This window comes from Corvus cornix, chromosome 8, assembly GCF_000738735.6.
Source record: "Corvus cornix cornix isolate S_Up_H32 chromosome 8, ASM73873v5, whole genome shotgun sequence".
NCBI lineage: Eukaryota > Metazoa > Chordata > Aves > Passeriformes > Corvidae > Corvus > Corvus cornix.
The window spans coordinates 18,613,655-18,638,228 of NC_046338.1; the positions used below are offsets into that span (position 1 = coordinate 18,613,655).

At 43.1% G+C, this 24,574-nt stretch overlaps 1 long non-coding RNA gene across 1 annotated transcript in view; it reads right to left on the bottom strand.

Moving 5' to 3' along the window:
- Positions 1 to 23,332, bottom strand: part of LOC104695366 — a 37,955-nt gene extending 14,623 nt beyond the window's left edge. The window contains exons 1-6 of the long non-coding RNA XR_005602471.1: positions 22,066 to 23,332; positions 19,107 to 19,448; positions 17,537 to 17,715; positions 11,859 to 12,241; positions 6,883 to 7,156; positions 3,697 to 3,895 (exon numbers count right to left, since the gene is read on the bottom strand). This is a non-coding gene — a long non-coding RNA (uncharacterized LOC104695366). The remainder of the gene's footprint in view (positions 1 to 3,696; positions 3,896 to 6,882; positions 7,157 to 11,858; positions 12,242 to 17,536; positions 17,716 to 19,106; positions 19,449 to 22,065) is intronic.
- Positions 23,333 to 24,574: the final 1,242 nt, after the last annotated feature.

Sequence of the window (24,574 nt, forward strand, 5' to 3'; positions counted from 1 at the left end):
TTAATAGCTATCAAAGCTAATTATTCAAATAAAAATAATAATATAAAAGTTGAGGATAATAGTAGAATATTAAATAAGTAATAAAAGGGCCTGGGTTGATAAATACCTTGCCATATTCTCACACTAATAATATTAATGAAGAATAACGGCTTATATTACCATAATGTGTATGTGTGTGTGTATGAGTATAATGGACTTCTACCCCATGAGACCCGATTGTGGGCTGAGCCTCAAACTATTAGGCAAAATAGAAAGATGGTACATGCTACAACATAAGGCAAGAGACAGACATGGGGCACAGAAAATAAATGGTGTCGTACACAAGGGAAGGTAGGATGATAGTGAGCAACAGGACAGGCAGGAAATGAAGAGCTCAGCCCTAGTTAGGAAAAGCGGGCACAGAGCCTTTCACTGTGGGATGGGGAGGAGGATGAAAGGTGGCTGCTTGCAGGATGGTCCCCTCAAAAGTGGGAGGAGCTGGGGATGCAAGTCTGGGCCCCCAGCACAAGGGCAAATGGAGCTGGCATCAGGGTTACCCCAGCTGGCAGTACTAAGCAGCTGTAGATAACTGGAACCAAACTGTGATAGAGCATGAAAATGAGGACAAATAGGTAACTTTTGGTGCAATGCTGAAAGAGGAGAGGGAAGAGGGATGGATATAAAAATGGGAGATTGATGGCTTAAGAAAATAGTACTTACAGTGTCACTTTAAGTGGGCACCAAAAGGCCCATGTTGCATTTGTCAAGGCTGGATAAAAAATATATGTTGCACTAATTGAGACATAGAAGATGCTAGACAAGGGCCTCAGCCACGGGGATGGACAGGAAAGGCAACATCTTAGTGATGCTAAGAAGGAGCAGTCAGCGGGATTATGCTGTATCCTGGATGTGAGGACCTGAGAAAGGGTCTGAGTCAAAGATGACACACAAATTACGGGCCTGAGTGACAAGCAGGGCGGTGAGGTTGTCCGCTGTGATCAAACAGGGGACTAGCAGGGAAGACATGAACTGGGGAAGATTAAAAGTTCTGTCTCTTCCACATTGGGCTTGAGTTGACAGACTGTCTTCTACATGAAATGACAGGGAAACAAGCCCAGAGATGAGGCTGGACAGAGAAGACAGGTCAGGAGCACACAGGTAGATCTGCAAGTTAGCTGTGCAGGGACAGCAGCTGATCGTGTGCTTGCAGATGAAATTACCCGAAGATGCAGAAAGGTGAAGAAAGAGAAGGTAAAGAGGACTAAGTTCTGTAAAATGAGCACAAAAAATAATAACACTAGTGACATAGCATAAAATGACACTGAAACAATAAATACACATGAATAATTTAATTCCAAAAGTGCTTTTAGTTTTATCTAATTTTCCCAAATAGAATTTTCCAAAGGGTCATTTGAAAAGTAGTCATTTTTTGGAAGAAATGTCATCAAAATTAATGTAATTTCATGAATATGTCAATTTTGACCAAAACCTTATTTTGCAGAGGAAAACCTTTCAACAACAAAAAGCCCCAAAAATTCAGAGCAGTTTGCTTTTAGCTCTAAACATAGATCCTACTACTGCCAAGTAACATCTTTCATGATCATCTTTATGTCTCAAACCACATTAAAAAGGGTCTAGAGGTTTTGCTGATTCTGTTGTAATCAATCCTGTCACAGCAGTTATTGGATTTATCTTGGGATCGGAACACCAGCATTTTTCATTGTTGTTTTACATTTTCTTTATGACTGTACAGCTAAACAGTCAAGAGTATAAGAAAACCTAAAATACGCTAAAGAGAACAAATATATTCAACCACTATAAAATTATCTATAAAGCTTTCTTGGCTCCAAATAAATATCAATGACTTATTTAGTGGACTTTAGTGAAATGCAGGTCTATCCAGGTATGAATTAATTTTAAAATCATATAAGAGTAAAGTGGGCTCATACTTACCTGGCTTCATTTGGTATAGAGGTTATTTTATTTATCAGAATAATAGCATGCAAGCATGGCAGAGCCAAGTGACACCATGAATGAAATCAGGCAAGATTCTTACACTGCAGAAAAACCCACCCAAACCCAAACGTCACATGTGCCTCAGCCTTTCAGAGCCCTATATAAAACTGCTCAGCTGATGCACAGCACTACTTATAAATCATGCATACATCTTGTAGGCTTCAATGCAGTATGGACAATAAAAGGGAATTAAGACGCTTAATGAGGTGAGATGCTTCTATAAACTGGTGTCTGTCTTTCCTTATTGCTCACATTCTTTAGGATATCATTTTCTTCTTTTTTCTTCCTATCTTTCATCATTTCTCTGACTAACAAGTATCCCAGCTTTTCTACTAAAGGATATGATTAGTTACAGCATTAGGCATGTGCAAAAGATCCATCTTCCCATTTCAGGTAGTATATGTGCCCTTCATAACATTACCAGCCTCGCTGTATGTGTTAGACAGGTTTGCATGGGCTAGTTCTACTACTGCTGTGCTATTTCTCCAAAGCATATGCAGCTGGTTAGAATTCCCTGACTAGAGCTGCCCTCCCTGCATGCAGGGGACAGAAGCTGATGTGCCTGGCACTGCCTGTGGCTTGCTGCCCCCTCACTGCCATTAGACAGAGTCACATATAATATCGTGTCAGTTGCGTCATTAATAAAACGACAAAATAAAACTTGAATTACTACTCTCGGATGTGGTTTACTGGAGCATTAATACATTTCTTGGGCTACTGAAGTCACTCAGCCTTTGCAGTCATGGCTCACAATGCACCCGATGTATTATTAATGTCCCAGTAAAGCACACCCTGTTGTGTCTTAATGCTGTGGCATAAGATGCCTGGCAAAGTAAACAGCTATGTGAAGTAGAGAGTGATGAGTGCTAGAGAGATGAACAGGGGGACATTACGGCTTCGCTCACCATGCCTGTGGCTCCGGCAGTCTCAGGGATGCCTCGGTAAGGCTTCACTGTGTATATTCTACAGAAGGCTTTTTCCTGAGTGTTTCTAAACATCTATTATTTATAAAGCACTGCTGCTCTGCATGATGCTTCATGGGTAAGTAAGGGAAACATTTCCTGCCCTGAGGAGCTTACACTGGCTGCTCCAGGTGCCATGACCATGCATGGGGCCAAGCAGAGGTGCAGGCAGGACAGCTGTCCGTTTGCAGCCCCCAACCCCGCTGTGCCCACCTCCCCACACGGGCCATGCCTACACCAGCAGAGAAGAGCCTAAGTGAACAGAGGCAGCAGCGTCATTCTGGGCTGCTGGCATTTCCATACTGCTTATGCAGAGTCTACATCTGAGATAAGCTGTACCTCTCTGAAACAAGTGCTCAGATAATCTGTATCCTCATGTAATTCGCTGCTATGCCTGCTGCTACAGCTGCTGCTACACAATTTTCTCCCTCCAAAAACAGCTGTGGATCTAGCAAATTTCTTCAGTGTTGGAGGACAGAAGCAGTGGGTAGGAGGGAGGGAGACAGGAGGCAGAGATGAAGGGGAAAGCCAAGGCACTGTGCAGAGAATGGGAAGGAAGAGCAGAGAGGAAGAAGGAGCCTCGGTGGGGAGCGCACTGTGTGCACTACCTGACACACATACAACCCACATGCTGCCTGAATCAAAGCATCTTTTATAAATAACCCCTGGGAAGAAGGTCTCCGCAATGACAACTGAAAAGATTCAAAGCAAAACATACATGGCAAAGGCAATCCTGTACCTGAATATGAGAATTTCCTTTACTTGCTTGATGATGGGTTATAGATGACTCCAGAATGACTCAGAGAAGCCTTCTGCAGAAGTCTGGAACCTGAGAGTCAGGAATTCATGAGAAACATGGACAACCTCCACCTGTGAGGTTGCAGATTCCCAGAGCAGGAGGAAGACCACATCCCCATAGAAGCAGTGTAGGATCATGCCTTTGAGAAAAGGAAAGCCACTGAGACAGTGTTAATATTACTTCTTGCATATATATATATATTTTTAATATCAGTGATTTTGGCCCAGTTTTTGAGTTAATATACAGTCCTTTCATCTTCTAAAAAAAAGGCAAAATGTGGGAAAGGAGTGGAAACAGATGACTACAGTTTGGGGGTCAGACTGAGAAAGAAACAGCCAGTATGTACATTCAGTACAGTTTGTATATGTCACCAGGGGCTCAATGGGTGAAGCTGGGAACGTAACACAAACTTGAGTTCTGCAACTGAAAAAAAACCACAGGTTTTTTTCAAATCAGATCACTCACTTGTTGTCATTCAACTCAACTCCAGACAAAGTTTTCCTTCAAGTTTGGGATTATTTTAATCCTTTCTATAATCTTTTCCCCTTTTTCAGTTCAGTTTGGAATTGAGAAATGCATTTCAAAGCAAAGAGTCAACAGGCTTGGGTTTTTCAAATGTCAGAGTGAATTGTCTCAAGGTTTTCAAAATTTCTTGCCACCTGCTACTTTCCAGGTATGTTTTCCCTGGCTGAGAATGTGTTGAGTCTCATCCTAACCTATTTTAATTTCCCTGAAATGCTGTTTTCCAGAAAATTTAAAGTTCACCACTAAAAAAACTGTCTATCTACCCCTTCCTCTCCTCTTCCTGTGGGCTGCTCAGTTCAGTCCTTCCATGCACAACTGCCCCTAGTACCCCTAAGGCTCCCTGCAGGCATTCCAGCACTCCTGGAACTAAAGCAAAGATTTGGAGAGGAGTAAAGCCAGAGAAATTAGATGGAGGGGGTAGGAGCTATGACAGCCTGAAAAGGGAAAGGCCCGGAACACAGAGGGGTTATAAAGCAAAATACAGTAAAGAAATGACCTGCTTGGTGAATAAAGCGTATGGGAAGTAGACAGTCCCCACTCTGTGCTGTAAAAAATGTTGTAAAAGAACTGGTGAATGAATGAAATTATTAAATCAATATATTCTTCTCCTATTTATAAAGCCTTTGCTTCCAGTAGTTTTTGAGTTCGATAACGTATGTGCTGTGAGAAATACAGAACAGTCAATATTAACAGCCCCCCTCCAGCTGCAGTTAAACTTATTTCAAAATAATCTCCACATTTTCATATATGAAGTAGATGTTTAAAATTGATCAGAGTTTAACATATTTATATTAAAACAGATCCTTTTTTATCAGGTGGTTGGAGATTTTCTGATAGTTAGAGCCATGTCCTTTAGCTATCAATATGTTTGTCCTTCAATGAGTAACTGTCTTCTATGCAGACTCTGCATGCAAAAAAGACTCTCCAGACCCTGGATATCCCCCCTTTTAACCACTTGTGAAAGAGAAACAGATCACAGACCTTCTGTGTCCTGAGCACACAGAACAAAATGGCACAGTTCATCCACGTAAAGGGTGCTGGTCAGCCCTCATCCTGACCCTTCAACGAAATATTGCTTTCAAACAGAAAGGCGCAGAGTAAGTGACATCTGTTAACCTTTGCAGTGTGTTTGTCTGCTGCCATAGCCTAATCTCTGTGAAAATCAAAAGGGTGTAATTTTTTCAAGTACCAATTTGGCAGGCCCTTACCCCCACTTAACTCCTCTCCACGCTGCCTGCCCAGGGCAAGATTTCAGCGCTGTCCAGGAAAGCTCAGTCTGCTACCACAGACAATGGGCAACCAACTGCCTGTAACTTCCAAGCTGCCAGGACAAGTTGCAAAGATCACTAAACTCTCAGAGTGACAGGTGATCGATATGCTGAACAATTAGTATCAAATATACAGTAAATGATGCATAATATCATTGGTGAAAAATGTTCTATTTAGGCAGAATGTAGATTGATGTCAGAAAATGCTCTTTAGTGTGTGGAATAATCAAGTCAACTGCTTGATGGATGTACTATATAGTCTATTTACATAGCGTGGATTCAATACACTTACATGACATTTGCATCAGAAACATATCTATAGTCAACCAATGGGAAAGAATACATGATTTTAGCAACATGCTTATACATTAATAATATTACTTGGCAATCTGATGTTTCAAGACCCAGGGTGAATTACTTATTAAAAACCCATATACAGCTATCTGTCTTTATCTTTCTTTCTGTGTGAGCCATAATGGCCTTGATTGTTTTCAAAATTACATTTGGCCAGGATATGACTGTTACATGAAACCTCTTAAACCAATATCATTTCCCTCACTGATAAAATACATTATACTGCTGGGTGCATTGAGCCAAACCATTAACGAAGGAAGCTTAACCTAACCTTTGTGCTTCTGACCAGCCGTTCAAGCAAACTAACATTTCAGAAATGGTTTAAAAAGTGGAATTGACATGATTATAAATTTTTATATTAAGTTCACTCATTTCTTGGAGCTTCTCCTATCACACTCACTTTTAATGGTTTGAATTTTGCAGGAGACTTAGTTACTTGGGAAGATACAAGGAAACGTACTCCATTTAACATTGTTTAGAAACGCAGGCACAAGATAAATTAGCTAGATAAGGTCAAATTAAGCAAGGTCCATTTTAAAACTTGAATTCAGGATGCATGAGAAGAAGCAAATACATGCATTCAGTACAAATTGAGGAAAAAAAAAAAAAAGATGTGATGGAAGTCATGGATAAACCTGAAGTCAAATTCTTCATAGTAATTGAGGTGCTATTTTAATAAAGCATCTCAGTCCAGGCCTGGTTGTAAGAAGAAGTACAGCTTCCCAGACCTGCAGGCCAAGACAACAGAGCTCGTCTGATAGGAAGCAAGTGACATAATGTCAGTGAGAAATGCTACTCTCACAAGGAACTAACGAAGCCATTTTCTGAACTTAATACTCAACTAGATCCCAGTGCTTCTTCCTCTCGCCTCAGCTGTCCATCATGAGATCTCTGTGCAACAGACAGAGGAGACTGACGATCATTTTCATGCTCAACAAGAAGAGCCACAGAACTCGAGCAAAGGAAGGGCAAGGCTTACCTGTAAATACGAACAATGCATAGCTTCTGCATGGCACTTTTTCTCTTTGGGTGTCCAGTGGCTCTAAGAGCAAGGCCATGGTCTGTCAGATCTTGGGGTAATGGTTTGTCTGTAATGGATACCAGTGGCAGAGATACAAGTGGCCCATCTCAGGACCACTAAGCTGGAGAAGGCAGAACCAGGAATCCTGGAAGAAATGCCGTGCAGTTCATTGTACATGCAAACTGGCAGGCACCACAGAGCAATGCAGTCTTGCCGCAGGCAGCTCGCCAGTCTGAAAAATTTCCAGAGGAAAACCATTTAGAGGCTTGCTACTCCTAATTTTTTCTCTTCCCTTGTTTTTCCTATTTGTCTGCTCCTTTGCTATTTCTGCAAACACTGAAAGCACCAAGCATATTCCTGATAGAAATATGTAGGCAGATGTAAGACAGAGCAACACATTGCTAATTGTAGGGCACAAAAGGTATGCAGCAGCTCTTTTGCTTGCCAGGACAGAACTAATTTTTGTCTGTACAGCTGTAGTTTTTATCAGTGCAGATAACCAGTTTACAGCAAGTAAAGCACTATTTTCTTACTCTCTGCATGGGAATCTCCTATAGCAGGATGGCTCTGCAAGCATTACGGGAGGCAAAGCCAGAGAAATGAGCTAAAGCACAGCAGTGTCTACAAACACATCTTTTATTTGGATGCTCAGTACACCATGCTACACCATGGTAGAAGAGGGAATCTTGACATCTCCAGCAGGAGAAATCCCTGCTCCTAAGGAAGATTTCTTAACTTTTACAGCCACCATTTGTTCTTTTTCATGCTGCATCAGCCATCTTTGAAACCAACAGAAAGAGGAAGGGGAGAGTGGTCTCCAGAGATGCAGGAGTTCCTCCCCTCCCCTGTATTGCCCCACAGGCACAGACACTACAACAGAGCTGGGCACTGTGTGGCCATGCCCACGCCCAGCCATCGTCCCTGCGTTGTGGCATACTGCAACAGACAGGGACAGGGAGGTGGCAGGAGGCAGCAGCAACAAGTAGCAGGGACCCAGGGGAGCAGGGGGTCTCCATGCGTCCTGCATAGCTGCCTGGCAGGCCAGAAAACAGAGGCACTCCCCACACCACCTTTCCTTCCATGTTCAGAGGAATTCACCTTCTTACAACACATCAGAGCAGCACCTGATTCCCTCTTTGATCTCTTCCCCTGTCTGGAAATAATGCTTCACATCCCAAATCTGGCTAACGGCTCCTGCTGAAATGGAGTGATGCTCTTAGTGCTCTAGTTAGTGCTGTCAAGCAATCTGAAATGGAAGCTGGCAGTTGTCCTTCCAAATGGCTATTGCTATGTGTAGCCCAGAAGTGGTAAGCTAAAAAATCTTTTTGTATTTGAACTCCTTCCAATTTCATTCAGTAGGATACTGGCAGGCCACTTTCTGTGTTAATTATTTCTGTCCTGATTGCCTGGCCACACAGAGCACTGGATCGACAGTATCACACTTCACCATTTGCTAATTCTTCCAGCTGAATGCAGAAAGAAAGTGAAATAAAGAAATTTCACCTAGAGAAAAATCTCCAAAGTCAGGAAATGGGAGAAAATATGCCAGTGGAGTCAGAAGATACATGTATCTCCCAGATATACACCAATCCCTCTGTGATTTTGAAAATCTTTAGGAGCAGAAGAGTGACACAGTATATTACTCATTGGAAAACGCTTAATGGGTCTGATCCTGAAATGAATTACACTGGCTTAAATCTGGAATGTCTCCAACAAAGTCAGAGATTAATCAAGAAGAACTTTTAATGCTTGATTAGGAAAGACTGCCTCTGCATTACTGGCAGGTACAAATGAGAGGACCTAGGCATAAAATTACCTCATTGCTCCCACAAATCAGTGAGCTAAATGGCTACATCTTGACATTCGCACCAGCAGTAAATTATAGTCAGGCACAAAAATCTTGCAACAATTAAATGTGGGTGCAAATCAGACTAAAAACCAGAGTGTATTTGAATGCTGTTAACACAAATATTACTTTCTAATGCTCTCCATAGTGTCATGTCTTTGGGAGAGCACGACGGATGCAAGAGATAATGCTGTCCAAAAATACTGCCCTGGAAAACTGCGTCGTAGAATTTGCACCAGAACTTTCCTGTCCTTGGCTTCTCGGCAAGACTACTGCAATATTCCTGGCAAGGGGGAAAGAAATGGATGTTTTCAGCCAGGGAAGCTGTCTACATGAAGAGGAGTTTCTGTTTGTACGTTACTCAAGTGCAGGTTCTGACTGTACCTGCAGACCAAGGCCAGTCTGAGAACAGAAATCACACATGCCACAGGTCTGACATTTTTACAGACTATTCTACTGGCCATTGAGATAGACATCATGTAAGATAAATTAATATTTCTCACGCAAACCAGGATTCTCTGTCCTAAAACCAAGCAAAATTATGTAGGGTCTGTGGTGCGTGTCCTGCAAAACAGCAAGCACATAAAGCAGACACACCACACATTAAATCCATACAGAAATGAAACTGTTTCGAAAAGTGGAGTCTAATAGGCAGAATTCTGAAAAACAAACAAAAAAATTTAAAAAATAAGCACAATTGGTTACTTTCAAAACAGAAAAACTTACAGATATCCTCAATAAATTTTAAAATTAGCATTGAAAGAGTCTAGATAAGATGACCCAGCCTCCCTCTGAAGCACGAGCTTCTTGTTTTGACAATGTGTGAAACAAAGTGGTGGTGAAGAATTCATTAACCAGTTAGTTAAAGCAAACCCATAGCCCTCAGCTTCACTGCTGTTGGGTTAAATAGGACATTTTTTAAGAACACAACTCAGTGTCTTGAAAGAGACCAGTTTACAACAAGAAGTCATGAATATGTTCTGGCAGAAGCCTGAAGAGTCTCTTCTGGAAAAATCTAATGGCAGTATGCTGCTGTGCTGTTGCATCAGGGCTGCTGACTTTCCGCTCACAGATATTGAACTGGTGCTGCTGTAGCAAGAGCACTCCAGAAGTTAATTGGGAAAGATAAATAACATGTCAAAGCACCAGGAGCACCTCAGCATGTGGCTTCCTCCCCCCCACGCTCATAGTGCCAACAGTGCCCTTTGAACCAGAGTTTCCTGAAGGACGTTTGTGTCACAAAACCAGTAACCTTCCTTTTTGGGCCTCTTCTCCTCGCACAGTAATTCAGTTGAGACTGTTGATAGTAGAGTTCTGGGTGGTAATTAATCATGAATTTGTGCATGGTTGCCAGTAAGGAGGCAAGGAACCCATACTGCTCCATGCAGCCCCAACTCCCACACAGCAGTCTTGCATCCCCCCTCTACTCCCAACCCCAATGGTCTTGGCATGGGAGATGAACAAATACTTGTGTTTAGCTAATAATTAAAGAAGAGGAAGACAGGTTGGGCAGCAGTGGCACTCACTGTACTGGCATGGGTTTACTGCTGTCCTGCCACGGGCATCCCTGGCACACTGACATGTCACCCGGCTTCCCGGTGTGCGACACCTCCCTGTGACAGTGTGTGTGGGTGTTGGCCTGCCTGTGAGATGGAGATAAGATGATTAATGACTGTGTGGTGTCCATTTTGGTTCAGGAATTTTGTGGATACTGAGGTTAGAATTTCATCTCTTTTCCCTTCATGGATTTAACTAAATCTCACCCAGGATTTTGAAACATGCCAGGATTAGAGAAAAATCTCTTTAAACATGAGCTTATTTCTGACACCAAAATTTCTCCAGCTGGGATCAGCAATAACAGCATCAGTTTTAAGGTCTCCATCTTTATAGTGGTTGGTGTTACTGGGAATACAATCTGTGCCTGGGAAGCCTGGGCTTTGCCTGAATTTAGCTGAGCTCTGGGTGCTCGTTGTGGTGAAAGCCAGCGCTTAAATTGCATCAACCTTCGATCCAGAAGTACAAACTGTGTGAGGAGAAACACCATCAACTAATTAGACTGTAAGCTCCCTTCCTCAGAAAATCTTTTTTATCTCAAAGCTTAGGAGTTTGGATGTATCATGGCTTGGTTGCTACCACTTAGCAAAATGGGAGTGTGAGTGAAAAGTGGGTCCTTGTGGAAAACCTGTGTGCACAAACTTAAAAGCACCCTTGAAAAATGTAGCCAGAATGATGCTCTGCCTGTTCAACTTAACTATAGGAAACATGTCTCACCCAGCAGATGAATGAAAGCTTAGTGCAAAACCTCACTCATGGAACAGAAAAACAGTTGCAGCTTTACAGCTGCCAAACACAAGTCGGAAGGTGGAGGTTAAACTGTTCCTGGTTCCCCTGTGCCTGGCAGCAACTGGCCTTTTGTCCCCCTTGGCTTCCAGCTGCATAGGAACTCTCTCCTATCAGACTTCCTTGCAAGTACTGGCTAATGGCACAGAAGGGTTAATTTCCATGTCTTAGTGTGTCCAACAGACCCTGCTGTGCCCAGAGAAAACTGCCCTGGGCACCCAAGGCAAGGAGTGCCCTACCAGGTGGGGTCTGTTTCCATAAAAGTGATGCTTTCCAGTCCTTCGCTGTCCAGTCTCTCAACACAAAAGCCTTTCTTTCCAATACCTTGCATCCATGTTCTGCCTCCTCTGGGTCTTGGAGAAAAAAAGCTTTGGCCTGGCAGCTCCACACAGGAGGTCTGTGCTTCAGCCTGGGAGAACGGGAGCAGGTAGTGCAGTGCGTACTGAGCCACTGAAGTCTGGTTCAAACATACTTCAAAGCTTTTGGAAGCCAACAGGGGTCTTATGTATCACTACTGATATTCACATCAATCTGGAGCACTTTGTCCAAGTCCACACAGTGGGATCTCTACAGAGTTATAAATATATCCCAACTCTCAGGACTCCCACTCCCCTGCTCTAAGTCCTCTTACCATTCCCTGGCTATATATGACACTCTTGGATATTGTGTCTTACTTTTCCCTCTGACTACAATTCACTCCTCCTGTTTGTAAGGAAAAATTCATAGTTTTGCTTGGACACTGACTCACCTTTTCATCAAGCTTATCCTTCTTTCTGTGTTCACATCAGGAATGAACTTTCAGACAGGTGGCTGGAGGAGAGAATCTCATCAGAACAGGGCATTGCATCTCTGAAATCTCACGGAAATTTGGTCACAGATCTTTACCAACTTAAATCTTCCAGATACCAATACCTTTCCAACACTCTGCATTTGTCATTACCACAGGTTCAGTTCACGTCAGCTTCATGCTGTCCCAACTCCACACATGGCCAAACCAGGTGTCTTTGTTGAAGGGTCCAGGATGTATCCTGCGTCTGGATGCCCCGGAGTCTGCAGCAATGTTCCTATAATTTTCAGTGAGATGAGGGGAAAGCTCCATGTGGTCCTTATACCTGGAGCTAAGCATAAAGTCTGACAGCAGAAACAAAGAAAAAATACAGAGCAGCCAGTTTGATCCAAAATGTTATAGGCTTTTATGGAATCATAAAGATCAGTGAAATGGTCTTTGTGTAACATACCACAATTCCAAACATAATAAAACTAAAATCAATGAACATTCTTTAAAATCAGTGAATACACCCACACAGTTCAAATTTCATTGTATTTAGACATGCAGTAGATGTTCTGATACATCAACTTTGATTTTGCCTTCCCCTCCTCCTAGATATTCTTTTTATCAGGTTGCCTGTACAAAACACATTGAACACAGTGGGGGGGGGGTGGGGGAGGGGAAGCAGTGTTTGGTTTTAAGTATTCATTAAACATCTGTAGCAGTTAATACAAAGGAAGAGTCTTTGAATAAATCTAAGAATTAGGAAATTGTACTTCTGATCTTGACTTCATCCTCATGCATCAATGAACATATTTTAATTTTGTTCATCTTTATTGCATTTAAACCAAACACTGAAAACAACAACCCTCATCTGCCTGTTATATATCATTTCTAATGACACGGTACCTTTTGTTCTAAATGCACATGTAAAAAGACTTTCACTTTAATATTCTAGTTCTTGGCTTTTCAAGTTAAAATAGTGCTTTACAAGTGATCTCTACTGATAATGACATACATTTACATTAGAATTCCAACCTGATTCTCTACCTTTCATAATCTACGTATATCTTTTGTTTTGTTTGAGATTCTTTTCTTGCAGGTTATGTAGATTTGACTGCAGTAGATTTTTCCCCCAAAGAATATCCAAAAATACACGTCTGCACAGCATAAAGTTGGAAGAACTGTTTGTCACAGTCTGCTTAACAAAATAAGTTGCTTTTCTGTTTGCAGATTACTCCTGAGAAGGCATCCAAGTTTTACAAACACATTCATTATTAGAAATCATCCTGTGAATTTCAAAATTTAGGGCCAAAATGGACTCTTAGTTCATTTAGTTTGACCTCTTGTACCATATAGATTACTACATTTCACCCGTGGTCTAAACTCAGAGACTTCATTAGAGTAAAACATTTCAAGTCCTAAGATTAAATTGTGCTTCACTGGTTGAGAACAAGACAGACAAATCTGCCAGGAATATCTAAGCCCCCTGGAATAGCAAAGAATTATTTAGATGAGATGTGCCCAGATCATCCCAGCAGGTGAGGCTTAAGTTTAATGAGCAGTAGGACGGAGACACCTGAAGATCATCTTAGGAGAGATGGTACTCTGCACCAGAGCACTCACTCACTCTGGTCCCAGGGATTTGAGTTCCTAATCATGAATGTCTAGTGCCACTTGACACTTCTCATGGGGTAGCCTGGTATGCCTGAAAGCAGGACAGCACTGCACCAGCACCGACCCACAGCCCCAGGAGTGCCAGGAGAGGGTGAGATATGTGAGGCAGAGACAAGGGCCAGCGGACCTTCTGTTTCACAGCATAGAGTCCCAAGGATGGGATTCAGTTCCACAAGCAGCCCCAGGCTTTTTTCCAGTCCGTGGGGCTTTACACTAGACAGCAGAGGAGCCCAGCAAGCTGCTCAGCACCCCCAAATGAAGACACCCATGTTTGGGGAGCTGGCAGATTCCCTGTGTTCTATTCACGGATGAATAGCTTTCTGTTGCCCAAATCTCACCCTGAAAGGCTCTAGGGCTTCAGAACGATGTGAGGAAATAGCCCAGCAAGATCTAGGCAGGGGTACGTGCACACAAAAACTGCCTTGGACTGAAACCCTGACACACAAGTTTTCATTGCACACACTGTCTTAACCCAAGAAGGGGAAATGCAAAGACAATACTGACACCAGTGCTAGCAGCCCTCCCAAAGTCCATGACAGGACTCACCCAACCTCCCCTCAGGCTGGCCACCCCGAATTTCCCCCCAGTCTAATGGCAAATGCCTTCTGATGTGTTCCCACCCACACTGTGGGTACCTTACCTGGGAGACTGCCTGCCACAGGGCTTGCTAGGGAGGTCTTTTCCCTCACTCTTTCCAGTGGCAAGTGGAAATCTCAGATATTGCCAGTCTCCTCATTATACACCCTCAGCCTCTACCTCAGACACAGTGGGCCTTGGTTGTTTGGTCCCTGCCTCTTGCAGGCTTTGACACTTCCTCTCCCTTCATGCTCTCAGGTTTTTGCACATCTGGCCTGGGAGAGTACAAGAGCATGCTGATTCCTACTTAAGAAGATTGTTTTTTCACGGCAAACAGTCAAATTTCACATTGTCTGTGAAAGCCTAGATGTGAAAATAGTGTATTCTTGCATGGCTCTGCTCTCAGAAGTGCTAAGCAGTGAGCAGCTCCCCATAGCCCCACAGCCATGCATTTCCATAAAAAAAAAACAGGAATCAAGGCCTTACCAAGCACTGGAGTTCTTTAAATCGTAGGTAAAACTAATCTGTATTCCAATTCGAAAAAAGTCTCTGAAAGGACTAAACATGCATGTTGATGGCAGAGAAAAAAAATCATATGTCTGCTCATTGGGGAAAAAAATCCAAGAATATTTAATGTGTGAAAATAGGACTCCAGTTATGCTGTTAAGAATAATGAAATCTAGGGTGCTAAGTACTGTATGTGTTGCTGTACAAGTTAAGCTGCCTGAGGCAGTTTTAATTTCTCTAGCCAATTTTTCTTAAATTTTCTCTTAATTTACACACCCAAGTATTCATCACCTGTAGAGGAGGGGGTTGGATGGGGTAAGTGCAGCCAGAGATGCTCAAGGCAGAGGTGGGCAGCCTGTGCCTGGGGTCCTGGCCATAGGGGAGCTGGGCACTGGGCGAGGGGCTTGCCAGGGAGCCCTGGAACCAGAGCAGAGCCTGGCAGCCACATTCCGGCTCCTCTGAGACCTGCTGGGAGCTGCCCGGTCTCTGGCGTGGTGGATTTTAGTCCCAGGCTCAACTATTCCCTCCAGCTAAGGAGAAAGTACTGGTCACAGCAGCCCATGAGGGAGAGGGGTGTGCCCCTTACCGAAAGAAACAGCCTTGGAGGCAAGCTCCAGAGCCCAGGGCTGGCACTGACACACATTAAAACAAATTGCAATTGTTCCCAGGGTTTGGTGGGAACAGCATCGCCAGAGAGGCCAAAGGGCAGGTGGGCAGAGCAAACAGCCCAAGGATGGAGCAGAGCCAGCAGCTGCCAGCCTAAGACTGCAGGATCAGCACTTCAGAGGCTTTTATGGCTGCTTTACCTGCACCAGGCTGACCTGAAGAGCTGTAGCCATTGTACTGATGGCACGGAAAGAAAATACCTAGGATATTCTTCAGTTGCTATTCTAAGAATTTTTATTATTGTTTTATCTCTTTTGAGGCCCTTTGGTTTAACCTAAATGTGCCACCTTCCAAGAGCACACAAACTGGCTGCTGCAGGACCTTCAGTCCCTGCTAAGTTGCCACTATGTTCCTTTCTCTGGGCAGAACAGATCCGCTTGAATGTTAACATTCTCAATAGTCTCGAAATGTAAGTAACTCGCCATGCAGTATCTTTCTATTAACCTTGCCTGAGCATTTCACTCTTCCCCTTTCTAATTTTTTTTTTATTTATTCCTTGTAGCTACTTTCCTTGTCAAGAACACGCTGAAATTAACTTGTCAAAATTATTAAATTTGAGAGGCAAACATAATTCAAAACTGGATAGCCACAAACAAGTGACATCAGCAGGAGTATGCACTTTGGGGGACTACACCAGACACTGGCATTTTACTGGTGAAGTAAACATTTACCTCTGCAAATCACTGTGGTACTTGCTTGTGGTAATTTTACTTGCCAGGAGCCACTGAGTTTAAGGCAGAAGTCTGCCTGTAGAGTCAGGTTTCCTCCAGCCTCAGCAGCACATGTCCTGCAAGGGCTTGGGAAACGGTCTTCATTCTCCTTTGGTCTCCACCCTGTATCTATGGCCGGCAAATTTTATTTTAGATTTGCAAAATATTCACCATTTGTGATCTACTATGGTGAGCTGTCACTGTCTGGGTCTGACTCAGAAAATGGATTAAAGTGAAATAACTGCAGGAGAAATAGAGGTAGGTGCTGTGAGACAATCCACAGGCATGCCCTGGGCAGCAAAGGCTGGCAGTGACATCCTTGCAGGATGCTCCATGCTGATATCAGAGGCTCCCTGACCAGGGCAGCACAGGGATCAATTGGTGTCCATGATTTTGTACAAAGCCATGGCTGCTGGTAGCTGGGCAGGTGCTGCTGCACACAGGCAAGGGGCCAAGTGCTGCAAAAGGGCCCTGTTGTGCACTCCACCAGCAGCAGCAATGCTGAGAAGCCCCTGAGCCCCTCTGCCACCACGTGGGGCTTTCATGCCCAGCAAGTGAGGGACAGCTGCGTACAGCCTGCTTGCTTTAACACACCTCTCACCTGTCAGCAGCCAACCCTGAAAGCACCTGGTGACCTTTCAGCCAGCTCTCCGTATGGAACAGCTACAAGCCAACAAACTATCAGCACAGTGATTGAAAAGTCCTTCATTTTCCCCTTTCCTTCTGTGTTTACGTTTCCCCAAGCATGCAGTGCAGCCATTTCGACCGAGCTGCATTTCAGACATTATTTGGGTTACAGAGCAGTAGCTCTGCTTGCTTAAGTCACTAATCCAACCTCAGGTGCGGAGATTAAGCCACAGCCCATTTTTATCACGTTCTCTTAAAAAAAAAAAGGCTGCTTTTTCTGCACTGCAAAACCACATCAGGGTCTGCACTGTGTTCCTGATTCGCAACAGCAACATTCAGGCTGCATCGCTGCAGGGATCCTTTGGTCAGGGTGCTTTCATCCTGTCTTGGGCACAGCACTGGGAGGCAGATCCAGCTTCTTGCTCATCCAGAGGAACAAAACGCACAACCAGGAAAGGAAAAAGCTGCTCTCTGCCCACGCCTCAGCAGCTCCTGCCTGGAATCCTCCTGATACAGGGGAAGCTCCTCCCCGAGGGGAAGTCCTGGGGTGGAGGTCTAACCTTGGATCCTAATCGTAACACCCCAGGTTATTCCCCACCAGCCCCCAGCTGCTGCCTAGTGGAGCGAGGTGGCAGCAGGACAAGAGCCTAAAAAGGTGGAAAACCAGGCCAGAAGATCTTGAGGAAGATGTCTGTTCAGCTCTGGCTTTGTACCAGGGAAATTACTGCACTCATTTGCCTCTGAGTACAAAATGCTTGTATCCGCATCCCTCATCTCCACGCCTTACATTTTACCCAAAAACTATAGTTGAATTTATCTATCATCTATATTGTGTTTGGTCACAAACCAGTGCAGAAGACCAGATTCACCTCTAGCGTAGTTTGACTTTCCTACCTTTTTAATTTTTCTTGCTGTTGTATCCAAATGGCAGCAAAGATGGACCTCTTCCATGTCCTCATTTTCCAAACACAAAACTCAGAGCGAAGCAGATTATGTGTGTTTTTCTCCCTTTCAGTGCAAGATCCTCTCTTTTTCCCTGCTCCCATCGGCAACCAGAAAATGTCCTCAAAACTCTGATGGAAAGACAAGACACGTGAGATAGTATATTATTCTGAATGGAGTTTCTGGAGCAACTAAAGTTTTGAGCTCATCTGCTGCTGTCTCTCTAGTTTGATTCAGAATCTAATTTGTCCAAAATTTCAACCGTGATGAACTTTCCCAAAACAGAAGCAGCAAGCTGCTTCCCACCATCACATACTTGGCCTGTATCCCGCCTATCCATATGCAGCAGATGTAAATATAATTTACTGGCACAAGCAGCTTTCTGCACATGGCATCTTTCTAAGTCTTCTTTAGTATCCATGTGAAGAAATAAATGATTTTATTGATGCACTCGAAGGCCCCAATAATGCTTCATAATGACCTATAAATTGAGGTCTTTCTTAATATGCATTGATCAATAGCTCACATAATTACGTCTCGTATCATTTTGCTGAATTGTTAACAATTCTAACCAAAGCTATAATGATTCCTTACAGACAACATAAGTCTTCCAGGAGCCACATTTTGCTGCCTTCCATGTATCATAGACCTGCACAGATACAGATTTAGTGCAGGCACCAGTTGCATCAGCTAATTTAGGACATGGCCTCTTCTCTGCTGTGCCCGGTCACTGCAAGTGGAGCTTGCAAACTCTCTCTCCACATTAAGAGATGTCTTGGAGAACAGATTGGCACAAATACAGACAATTCGTTTTTTCTATCATGTTGAAATAAAGTGGTTAGTAAGATGGTGCTTTAATCAGGGAGAAGACAACTATAAAGTCAGAATGAAATATTTTCAGTGGTGACAACCTGTCTGGTGGCAATGGGAAATCCTGCATGTCAGCACATTCATTCTTGGCTTTATCCTTGCTCACTGGATGTGACTCAAAGGAAATGCTGGGCTTCAGTTTCTTCATCAGCAAAATGGGGATAATATTTCCACTTATGCAAGTCACTTTAAGTGGAAAGCACTGCATTCATGCAAGATAGCTTTATCGTGCCAGTATACCACAGAGTTTTTCACTTTCTGCCTGGAACATTTCATAAAAATCCCTCCACATATGGAACAGAACAAGTATTACAGACTTCCAAAAATGTGATTTTTAGGGAGATGACAGTGCCACTTACATTCGTGCACTTTCGTGTTTCAAATACAGTCATGTTTGGCAACGAAATTCACAATCATCTGGCAGTTTTTATGAAAAAAGCTGACCATACTGCTCCAAGTTTTGCCAGTCTTGTCACAGTCCCCCTCTGCACCAGCTCTGGCTGCTGCCTGGGCAGCAGGATGTGGCTGGCAGGCTCTTGCTCAAAGCCCCCAGCTTCACATGTGGGTTTTGGAGCAGAGACACATTGTTTATCACTTTAAATTCCCCTCAGCAAGACTGTGCTGCAGCATCAATTGTCATTCCACCACTCACCTTTAGCAGACGGAGGAAAATGATTCTCTAGCACCTTGTTGTCTTGCTTCACAAAAGCAGTGAGACCTGGGGCTTCAGGCAAGCTGCAGATGCTGCCCTTCGCAGGCCCCACAGTCCGCCTGCATACACTTAGCTCCCCATCCACCACGAGGGGTGGTTTGCTGTTCCTGGCCCAGCACTGTGCTGCCAAGGAGGCACAGTTCTGCTTAGCAACTCGCTGTCCCCTTCTCAGTGCAGGGCTTTATTAACAGCAGAATACTGATATATGCTTAAGTAGTTCAACTTCGTGCTTTCCCTCCTATACGAGCTTGGAACAGGACTGTAGACAAGTACCATACACCACTATCAAAGAAAGAAGAATTATATTTTAATCAGTGTATTTATCTCAGAGAACACAGTGATTAGTTTTTCTGATGAAAACAAATGCAATGAAAGACTAACAGACTTTTGGTAGCAGAGCCATTAAATCCTCTCTCTAAATATGGTCTAGATATCTGGGGTGCAATTAGGACAGCAGCACTGAGTGCTTCTCGGGGTAAGTGTACGGATGCACTCTAACCTGAATCTAATTCTGCTCAAAGGCCAAGGCAGAGGAATGCTATTTGTGTTGTAATGATTTTGTGGAAATAGGCACCATTACATTTCTAATAACTTTTGGTCAACAAGCACCTTGGACTTTCAGTGACTGCCACTAAGGGCCTAATTGCTTTTAGCAACTCTTTCACAAAAAATACACCATGACAGCAAATGCAGAGCACATGTGTGAAAAAGTCAGACCCAAACAAAGCAGTGAGTATCAGGACAACAGGACACATGATACAAGAGCTTTTGTAGCAAACTGCAAAATTCAGATACCACTATTAGGCATTACTTGTAAAAACAGATCTGAACAAATAATTCAAAATGAATAATTTATTTGATTAATTTTGTCTCTCCTTGCTTGGGGAATATATATAAGCCAATCACACCATCTTGAATTTATTATTCAAATATATTCAGTGACTTTATTTTCACTATATTTTTTTACTCTATGGATTAATCAGAATATTTAAAATTAAAAATACAGAGTTTTCCTGTGATTGGCCAGACATGCCACATGACATTACTTTTCTTCTGTAAGCAAGTGAGTATGCCAGCACTTCTGGAGTAATCCTTATGCATGCTAAATTGAAAATTCAGTTTTGACAAATATTTGCATGTGCATCTTTGGAATTCGCTTGCTGCCAAGAAAACTGTCAGTAAAATTCAGCACCTCTTAAATTTGTAAAATGTGAGAACTAAAACATGCATTTTAACATTTGCATTTAATTTTTTTTTCTCTGTTTCATCTGGAAGTTTTAGAACATTGTGTTTTCCCTGAATGGATGCAGCACTGCCTACCAGGACTCAGTTACAGTTTTGAGCCACTCATATCACTTGACTCAGCCCATGGTCTGTTATCCTAAAAGCCTGTAGTTTTCTAAACAGGCAAATGCTACATGCATCATGTGCAAGGCCTTCAAAAGTCAGGGTGGTTTTGCCTTGATGGATATGTGCATTATTCGTGTATCAAATAACCCCTCAATTACTGAATGACTCTAGTTCTATTGTTAGGAAAAAGCAGATTTGAGAGCAACTCATTAAAAGCCTAAACTACGATGTTAGCATAAAACATAGGTGAAGGGAAAAGTTATTTCACCACAGAAAATTTTCACCTCAACTTTTCAATTAGTGAAGAGCGCCTGCTAAAGGAGCCCTCATTTATCTGGCATGTTACTTTGTGCTATCCCCCACTTTGAGAGCAGAACTTCAGTTAGGGATTCCAGAGAACATCTTTCACTACCTCAGACTTCAGTCCATGTTTCTGAAAACATGCTCATGTATATGTTTGCCTGAGAACCAATATGGCTATCTACAGGATTTATGTGTTAATATATCCCTGGGTCTATCTTTGAAACTGCCTCCATATGTTCATATGCAGGGACATGAAAAAAATTTAGGGTCTGTCTAATCTTCAATTACATCTGACCCACTGTGACTTGGGATGGGAATGAAACCAAATATAGCCCTGATCACACTTGGCAGAAGTATTTAGGTGGAAACTCTGCCCATAGAGAGATATTTGTTAAGTGATCTGTAGCAATCAGAAGCAGAACTGGACACAACCACTGATGTCCGGGCTCTGCAGAATGCCCCCTTCTTGAGGTCCCCATGTCCTGTTCTGCTGAGTGGAGCCAGTCCTGCCTAGCTAGGACACTTTGGGACACCATCAAACAGCAACAAACAAAACCCAGCCCAGAGAGCAGGAGTGTTATCTGCTGGCAAAGATAAGCAGGAGGACAGCAGCTAGCTCTTTTGGGCCAGCAAGGATTACAAGTGCAACTGTAAAACTGTGGCAGGTAATAGGGTATTAACTCATTGAATAAACAGAGCCGGTGCTCCAGTTACCATGCAAGATGATTTAAATGGCTTAATTTACACTTCACAGCAAGCCTTTCCTACTGCAAATCAATAAATTTGCATAGGTTTCAAAATAATCAGCAACATGCTCCTGCATATATTTTTTAAATAGGTACAAAATTCCTTAATGAAAGCCAGAATCCCATCATAAACTCAGTTTTTAGCTCACCCTCTAGTTGCATTGATGAGGAAACATGAATATATTAAGGGTTAGAGCTAAGCAGCAGCTTTGCAGCTCATTTCTGCAGACAGCAGGACTGCAGGTTCCCATGGATCCAGGTATGCAGCCCCCTCCTACCACCCCACAATGGTGCAGGCAGAGCCTCCTGAACACTCATGGCCTGAGCAGAGGAAGAAATGCAGCTGAGATATCCTCTGTGTACACCTCTGTGCAGGGTACAGGCACGTGGAGGGAGGGCCAGATAGATGCACAGAGGCCAACTTCCAATAGGAGTAGCCTTTAACCAGATCTAGATACACTTTTTCCATGTAATTTTTTATTTCTTGCTCTCCTCCTTACCTTTGGTCTGGCTGGGATCAGAAGTAGAAGCTCCAAAATGCCACCAGCAAAGCTGTGCTGGCAGTAGATATGTACACAGCTCCTGAGAAAGCCTGCTCCCATCAAGGTATCAATGTGATATTGCCAGTTAAAGGTTAAAAACGTTTGACAGAGGCATCCTGGGACTCAGGGTCTTCTCTAAACCAAGGCAAACTTCAGATGTTGTTGAATTATCCCCTTAAATATCCAGGACAGCTGAAGACAAGGCTTTGCACTTGCATGGGCTCTTCTGCTCCCCTCTCATTTTGGTGTCCCCATGTACACACCCACAGCATGGTCTGACCCCTCTGGGACTTGAGGAGCTGGCATAAACTAGTGAGGAAATCTCACAGCTTTCCTGGATCATGGATAGACTGATGGGTCAGTGGGGCATGAATGGAGTGGTGCCAGGGCAGGCTGCAGCAGCAGGGCAAGTTTGCAGTGCTGGCTGTGGGCAGGCATGGTGAAGCTTGGACTTATCAGTCCAGTCTTTCTGTGCTCAGCTGTAACAAACTAAAAAATAAATTAAAAAATAAAACCAAGATTAAAAAAGATTGAGAGGGAATATTTCTGTGCTTGTAGCTGTGCAATGACTAAGGGCTTTGAGTTAATTTTTAAGCAGATGTTTTCACTCCTCTGCTAAAACAAAAAGCAAGGTTTTTAAACAGAGAAACAAAACGAGGGCAGAGGATGGAAAAAAATACGGGTACTCCTACCAAAAGCAAGAGAGGCGTAGGCAGGGGCTTTGATAGTTTCACTGCTAGAACAGGGGTGGCCTCTTGCTTTTCAGGACATGGGGAGCTCAGGGGTTTCCCTGGGGTTGGCACGAGTTAGCCTCAGGTACTGACCAAAATTTGAACACTTGAATGAACTTTCTCCTCCTTCCCAAGTGTGTGTCATGTCACTGTGGGTCACCACCAGGCATCTTGGGGGCAATACAAACACAATTCAGGTGTAGTTCAAGACTTCTTCTGAATAGCAAGCACATCCTTTCTGCCTCAAGTTCTGCTCCTGGTCTGGTCAGGGAACTGAGGAGCTGGAGCAGGACTCAGATGACCATCATCTCTTCCTATTGCCTAGGACAGGCCTGTTAGCAGCCTTAAATCCTGGAGCAAATGCCCTGTTCTGAGCACCACTGCAGCAGCCCTAACTGGCTCTGCTGGGATAGAGTTGCTGCAATTCCCATTAGCCTGTGCCTTATGGGACTTGCCAGAGAGCAGGTCTGTGTGTGGAGGAGCATGAAGGCACCTCTGAAGAACAGCTCAACCCTTCATCCAACCCCCTGCACTCCCAACAGAACCTAAGGGACACACTCTCCTCACTCAGACCACAGCTACTGTCTCACATGGGTGCAGATAATTAGTGGATATGGAAAATGGACCCCTATTATGGTCACATTTCCTGGCAAGGTACTAGCCCGCTGTCCCTCATTTCTTTGAGCTTCTCATACTTAATTTGTTTTTTGATAGGGGGTATTTTTAATATTTATTACTCATGGCAGAATGGTGGGTTATAGTGTGTCAAACTTGCCAAAACTTCAAGCAGAGAGAATGATAAAAAGTATCTTGAAAATCATATTTGCCCCTTAATAATTTAATTCTGTAGAAAGGGAAATCAAAGCATCACAAATTGATTGCTGTGAAACAAATTACAATTATTTCCACACATCCAAATAAATCTACTAATTTTAGGCATCTGACTTGAGGCATTAGATTGAATATGCAAATGCACATGTTGAAATGATGGCCGTGTCTCTAGAGCTGCTCACTTATTTCTCTGTTCTTACTCGATGCTCAACAGTTTCAGACTGCTATTGAGACATGCAGTAAAATAGCTGCTCTTAAGCATTGCCTGTTAAAAGTATTAGAAAGCACGTCTGTAAAGCACAACTGACAGCCTTAGGCAACCAACTCTGGCTTATCCTTTCTAGAAATGCAGACTAATGTCCACTGTCACTTCCCCAAATCTACTGCCAGTTGGATCATACTGGTCAGGCATACCCTTAACTGAAGCCCTCTGCCCTACTCTACCTTTTAGGAAGGGCATGCCATGACATGAAATGTCCCCCTTGAATGCAAGTTTTCCACATACATTTTACAAAGTGTACTTGTTCAGCTGTCACACTGCTTCACATAAGAGAAGTCATCTGATATTGTTACTGACATACTAGTCTAGTGTGGCATTTAATATTAGGCTTTTTATAACTCACAGGGATGGCAGAGCAATCTCAGGTAATCAAAATAAATGAAGACAGCCTGAATAATGCATTTGTTAAATCTAAATAACATACAGTGGGACACCTTTTAAAGTGTTTTCCAGGCAAATGTGACTCAGGTGCAATATTGATTGAGAAGACAAAGACAGGTGTTTTCAATTCTTATGTTATGGATGCAGAGAGGACTTTGATAATGTAACAATCATCTTTTGTTACTTTGCTGCAGTCCAATACAGCTAGAATCAATTTTTCATTGTACTCATTTACTGGAAAAAG